The sequence below is a fragment of the Pteropus vampyrus genome, unplaced genomic scaffold, assembly GCF_000151845.1.
Source record: "Pteropus vampyrus isolate Shadow unplaced genomic scaffold, Pvam_2.0 Scaffold1, whole genome shotgun sequence".
In the NCBI taxonomy this organism is placed as follows: domain Eukaryota; kingdom Metazoa; phylum Chordata; class Mammalia; order Chiroptera; family Pteropodidae; genus Pteropus; species Pteropus vampyrus.
The window spans coordinates 36,736,716-36,743,763 of NW_011888782.1; positions in this window are offsets into that span (position 1 = coordinate 36,736,716).

Below are 7,048 nucleotides of genomic sequence, written 5' to 3' on the forward strand. Positions count from 1 at the left end.
TCCACTGGCAGCAATTTCCCTCACTTGCCTCTAAGGTTGGCTCATGTCAAGTTGAGGTCCCTCTGCTCTGTCTCAGTCATGTTTCTGAGGATTTCCCTGGACACCTTGTCTCCCTTTGCCTTTGACAGCCCTATGTGCCTCCCTGTAATCTGCTTGCAACTGATTTGACTCCCAACTCTCATCTTTCCTGCCGCTTACAGTCTCTGGTCCATTTGACCTCTGCAGCAGACCCCTCTCTTCCCAGCCAGCTTTATCAGCTACTTTCTACGTCTCTCCACAGTGCATGTGAAAACCTTTGCCTGCCATCCAAGCCTCTCAGGAGCTGATGAAGCCTCCAGACAGTTAGGAGCAGGCCTTCTATCTCTGACCAACAATGATGCATCACCTCTTTCCCTGAAATGGTCATCCCCATGCTGCTCTGAGGGTGGTTTGTTAAATCATCACCTCACTATCTCAGAAACAAATGGGGCCAAAGCATGTAGACTTTTGCCTTGAACCTTTAATTCTTTACCATGCCTCCTACGTTGGCCGAAAGGGATGGCAGAGCAAACATCTGCTCTGTTCCATTATTCTTCTCACGAACTCCTCAGTGCTGCAGTACCAAGTTTCTTCCTCCGGACCCTTGGAACCTCTTCTTTCATTCGCTTCTCTTTATCAGAGCAATGATGGTGAAATTGCTATTGGAGGACAGGGAGAAGATCAAAAGCACATTGATTTAATATTTCCAAATATCTTTTTCTATCAGTTATGGCCTGAGCGGTGAATCACTTTTATACCCAGTTTTCTCTGTGTGAGGCATTCCCACTGATATTCCCACTGATGTTAATTTCTACTGACTTACAATGCTTCAGAATTAAACATTTGGCCAAAGTGAAGAAAAAAGCCTTTCGAAAAAATTTACATATTATTAAATTGCTGAATTCAATAATTTAAAGAATCTATTGGTTGTTAGATTGTATAGTCAAAGTAATAATAAAAAGCTGCAGATTTCTCAGAAATTGAAATATTCATACACTAAACCATTTCTGATGTAATTGTAATTGGGTACTTCTAAGCCCACAATATAGATCAGAAGTCTAAGAAGAGGTCAAAAGAGCAATTTTAAGTCGTTAATATTAATGACTTCTTTAGTCATTCAGTTTCCTTTAAAATCTCATCAGTATGTTGTTTACTGATAGAACATTTCTAACATTTGACAGCTTAACAGTGTTTTTACCAGTCTTAATTCCGAAGCTTTGTGGTTGACAGTCTTGCTACTCTGTGGACCATCAGACCTCGCATCACTTGGAGCTTGTTAGAAATACAGAATCTCAGGCACACTCGAGATCTGCGGAATCGGAATTTGAATTTAACAAGGTCCCCAGCTGATTTGTATGAATATTAAAGTCTGAGAAGCACTGGTCAGAAACAGAGGCAAAAAGCCTCTAAAGAGGCATTGTAATTCACCCAGTTTGTTTTTATTAACTGTTTATAGAAATGGTCAAATGGAGTGAAATCAAACCATCCCTTTGCACTCTGGTTCTTATATTATTTTTCAAATCCGCGCACACTTCCTTCCCCTAATTAAAATGGAGACAACTGTTCACTGGTGCACCTGGGTTACGCCTGGCCCCAGGTTAGGTTAGGTTTCTGCATCAGTCAAGCCAGCTGAAAGCAGCTGTGGCCTAGCTTCAAGTCAGCAGTTCTCAGGCCACCTGTTTCAACAAACAGCATTAGAATACTCCCAAACAATCTCGTCTCCAATTCTTTCCTCCCCCATCCCCCAAGCACAGCCCATAGTAATCGAAAGCAACATATTTTCTCAAAAATAAATCTCTATGAGGAAAAGCAGCTGTGTTGTATGGAAGGGACCTAATTTTACTGAGTAGTTTCTTCCTCCCCATCACTTAAAACCACAGGAAAGAGAGGAGTGGAATGATGGGTTATAAAATTCCCCGCAGTCCCACCAGGAGAAGCCTCTACAGCCAAAGCAAAATGAGGATCTAAACACAGATCCTCTAATGTAGGCCAAGCCCAGAACTGTCAGGATAATTGAGGATAAGAGTTCCTTTGTTCTCCCTTCCTACTCCCTGCTATTTTCTACTGTGTCAATCCTCCCTTTAGCTTTATCCTCAGCTATTGCCCCACCTTTTTCACATTCCAAGAATACCTCTACATATCTACCTCTTCCTGTGTACACCCACCCCTTCCTGCTCAATAGTCTTTTGAGACTTGGTTAACTCAGTAGCTAGACTGATTCAGAGCCATGCCTCTAGCTCAGTTCTTTGATGACAGGGGACTAGAACCCATAAATGGGCACATTCAAGCAGCATAGATCAGAGGCTTAGGGAGGAAACAGTGCCATGCAGGCACAGAATCCAGTGTGCCTAGTTTTTAGTCTTTACTAGGAAAGTCCAGCAATGATTATAAATAAAAATAACAATAGCTACATTTGAATACCCATGCCATGTTCATTTACTTATTACAGAGCTTTGAGGCAGGTACCATTATTAGCGTTACCCTCAACACTGCTTTAGGAAACTGAGGCTCTGAGAGATTAAAAAGAATTCCAGTCAGTAAACTGTGCTGTCAGGATTCACACCTATGTTTGACTCTCAAGTCACTGCTCTTGCTACAATAGCCTGTTTGCCTTATGGGAGTCTCAGCTGATGGGCACGGTATGAACACAGACGTGTCTGGCAACAGGACAATGCATGGATATGCGGCCAGGTAGCCATATGGTGGGCATTAGGAAAGTCTGGTTGGAAGTAATAGAACACCTGCTGTGGGCCTAGGGTTCAGATGCAGCAGGATCTGAGTGCTGAAAATGTGGGCAGAAACCAAGTAGGGTCCAGTCTTAGGAGAATGAGGGTTTCTGGCAGTTATCAATTGTAGGCCTTCTAGCTGAGTAAAAGTAATCATCTGGAATAGAACGTGGGTACTGAGTGAGTCCTAGCAGCCAGCTATTAAGAAGAACGAGGGACAAGGATAGAGTGAGAACAAGGAAATGGGAAAAACATATTTCATTTTCACTTGCGATATAGACCGATGAATTGTGGAATTCCCTCTAATGAGTTTAGAAGTGCCCCCAGACCAGGGTGTAATGGAATCTGAAGGTGGAGATTCAGACAAAGAGGGAGTATTTTGGGTGCTTCCTTTTGTGGTAGTAAGAATTTAAGTCGAAATTACCAAGAGTCAGACTCGAGTATAAAAAGGAGCCTCTAAATTAGGACTGTGGTGTAATAGAATGTTATATGCTTTTTTATTTCCAGGATTTTTGAAGACGCTTTCCTGCTTACAGGGCATTTAATGATTTCGGTTGCACTTCTACACTCTTAAATGTAGCCCCGAAGCCCTATCTAATTGGCCCTCCATCTAGCTCTCTGACCTCTCCTTTATCAATTTCTTTCACTCACTATTCTCTGTCAGAGTTGCTTAAAGGAGATGCTGGTATTTTGCATGGGAAAATCCTTTCTGGAGCAGGACTGTTTTGAATAGTGCTAGATATTTAGTATCCTTGGCCCCTGTTCATGAAATAGCAGCAACACCTCTGGGCTGTTATGTGACGATCAAAAGTGCCCCCACCCCATTTTTAACAATCCAGTGGAGACTCCCTCCATGGCTTTCTGGCACCCCTTCTCTTTAACGTGCCAAGCTCATTCCCATCTCAGGGCTACTCCATTTGCTTTGGATCTTCTTTCTATGACATTTCATATTCTCATTTTTCAGTCTCTAAGTCACTTTCTCTGAGAGCATCCCCCAAACCCCATTCTGAGCATTTATAATGATCTGAAATAACTTTTTCTTTGCTTTCTACTTGTTTTCCTCTCTCCTTAACTTGAATGGAATTTTCTTGAGAAGAGAATTTTGTGCTTCACATTCCCCACTGTATATTGGCATACAGCGTGCCCAGTGCACAGTAGTTTTTGAATTTTATGAATTAAAAAAAAAATGAATTTTGAGCATTATGAATGAAGGGACAGATAATCACTTTCTAAGATCCTGTATAAGAGATGGCATAGAAAACTGGGTTCCATATCAATGGTAAGGTTCTATTATGTTTTTTTCTATAGCTTTTGAAGAGTTTGAAGGAGAAGAAATTGTCCTTGGTGAGCCTCCAGTGTTCTATTTGCATTTATTTACCTGAAGATAAATGTGATTGTATAGTTAACAGCACAATTAAATCCCTCCTGGAAAAGACATTTTAATGATAAAAGATTTTTACCTCATCAAGAGGAAACTGCAGGGCATAGATTCATAAATAGACAAAGATTGAACATACCCTGGTCTTTGCGAATGATTGGAAACATAATAGAATCAGTAGAGAATCCTGAGAAAGCTTCTTGGAATTAAAAAACAAAGACAAAAACAAGAAAACTCAAGAAGTCATTCATCCATTTTTGTGGCATATCCCCTGCATACTGGCATTCCAATAGGCACTAGAGGAATGGTAATTTGGGAGAATCATTTTATTCAGCTGCCAGTGAAATCAAGGATGGCCCCAGGTCATCAAGGAAGAGGTTTATTTGGTTCAGAAGTACCTCAATCCTCTTATAGTCGAGGCTTAGAGGACACTGAAGTCTGATTGGCTCACCAATACCATCGTTTCCAGGCACCACACGGCCTGTTTCCAACCCAGGCTCAGGGATTCTTGGAGGGTAAAGAACTTCAGTCTCCTGAAAAGAACGTGGCCGAGGTTGCTTTACATTGAGCCTTTGAGTGTTTTCAGTTCATATACACGTCTCCTTGCTGGGTTGAACTGGATCTGGTTTCAGAAATCTAACACTTCATGGACCTAGAACTCATACCCCTACTGTGCTAGTCCTTCCTGATACTTTGAGATCCACTCCTACCCTACCTTACTTTTCTTCTGCGTTGAGGTGTTTGTTCTTTGCAGATGACATTTCCCAGATCTCTTGTCAACTAGCTTTTATTAGGTTAAGAGGATGGGAGGTGCTGGAACAGACTGGATGTCAGGAAGAGGGAGCAACTAGAGTGTTTTCCTTTCTCCTTGCCTCAGTGTCCATGCTGACTGTGTCTTCTCTGTGGTTCTAGCTCTTGCTGGGTGACCTCTACCCTGGGCTCCAGGAACACCCTGTGATGGTATGGTAACCTGTATGTGTCAGCTTGGCTAGCGTATGGTGCCCATTTGTTAGATCAAGCGCTAGATATTGCTGTAAAAGTATTTGTGGATGTGATTAACATTTACTATCAGTTGAGAGTGACCTTGAGTAAAGCAGCTCACCTTCCAAAATGTGAGCGGGCCTCATCCAATCAGCTGAAGGCCTTAAGAACAAAGACTGAGGTTTTACAAAGAAGAAGCAATCCTCCCCCAAGGCTGCAGCATCAAATATTACCTGAATTTATAGGCTACCGGCCAGCCCTACAAATTTCCAACTGGCCAGAGACAACAATCACATGAACCAATTCTTTAAAATAAGTCAATCTCTCTCTTTTGCTCCTCTCTCCCTCCTCCCTATACCCCTTCCTCTTTATGCTGTTCCCCACTTTGGTTCTGTTTTTCTGGAGAACTCTAATACACCACTTCTTCCCATTCTTCCCAGCTTTAAGGGTGAGAGTGACTTCCTATTATTGTCGTCTCTAGAATTGCCTCACCGTCCTGCTGAAAGCTCGTTAGTGTTTCCAGTTTCTTTGTGAACCAGTTCTCTGCATTCAGTTTCTTGTATTGAACTGTTATCGGAGAGTGGGGTCCCCTCCTGACATGTTGTCCAGGTTCTTGATGTCTCGAACAAAAATTGAGCAAGATACTGAAATACAGTAGAAAAGAAAAGTTTTATTAGAAGGGAAAGTACACTTCCAGAAGTGGAAGCGGGCCTGAGCAAGAGAAGCATGGCTCAAAAGGCCTGGTAACAAAGACTTATCCCTTTTTGCTGTTGTTGATTACTTTTCTTAGAGGCGTGGGCTTCCTTGATTGACAACTAAGATTGACAGGACTCAGTGAATCATCATTTTACTTTCTGCACATGTTTGTTCCCAGAGTTCAGTCTGTTATAATGATATTAATGAACTTCTGAGCATATGCATCATATTATAATGATGGTATAATGAGGCTCAGGTGAGTTGAAGGTCGTTGGGGTCTTCATTGCAAAGGTGCGAGTGACTGGCTTAAACTGGTACCTAAATCTCTGCCTGCTGGTTTCTTCGTATGAGTTAAAAAATGCCTTCTGTGTTGCTTAATTGTGGGTGGATTAGGGCGACCCCTTCTAAGATAGGATGACCTCAGTGTCTTTGCAGGCAGACCCGAAAACCGCTAACTAACTTTCCTGCCTAACTCTTTAAGAGCCATGAACCCCCTTATTATTAGTATGGATGTTGAGGGATGGGAGGTCTCTTCTTCTGTATCTACTTCCTGCTGAGAATGGCCTTAGTCCTTGCCTACAGGGGTTTCATGGAGCTCTTTTCCTTTCTGCCTCAGTCGGGGTGGGGTCTTGGGTTTCCTACTGAAGTGCCACCTCAGTCCCTAGACAAGGAAAAGAAAATACAAACTTGTTATTTAAATCATACATCTATTAATTTCTATTATTGATTTGCCTATTAAGTGAGTAAAAGGAAACAGGCTTGGTTAATATGTTTCTTAAAGAGTAAAAAGAAAGACCTTTGGTTTAAAGTCCCCTCCACCCTCAAACTCTAAGGGCCCTGCCTGGCTTAACACCATTTCTGCTTAACAATGGGCTGATGACCCTTATCAATAGCCAGAGGATCTGAGTTGCCAGGGCAGTTATCAGGATTTGAGAGAGAGGACCTTTTTCCCAAAGAAAGGAGGGAAGAAAACTTAAGTAGTTTTACTAAAAAAGATTAACTCTGCAAGAGATGTCCTATTTCATTTCCTGCTAAAAGATTAAGAATTTTACAAGTAACATCCCATCTCAGAACTACAATATGGGTGTCATCTTCCTAACGGAGTTTAGCTTTATCCCAAGGCAGTTTTCTAAGTCACTTGAAAGCTGAAGTACCCTTCATTTTCTTCTGTAATCCACCTAAGGTGACCTCTGAAAATGGTTCAATATTCACTTGACCCAGAAAATCCCACAAAATCATGCAAATCAGG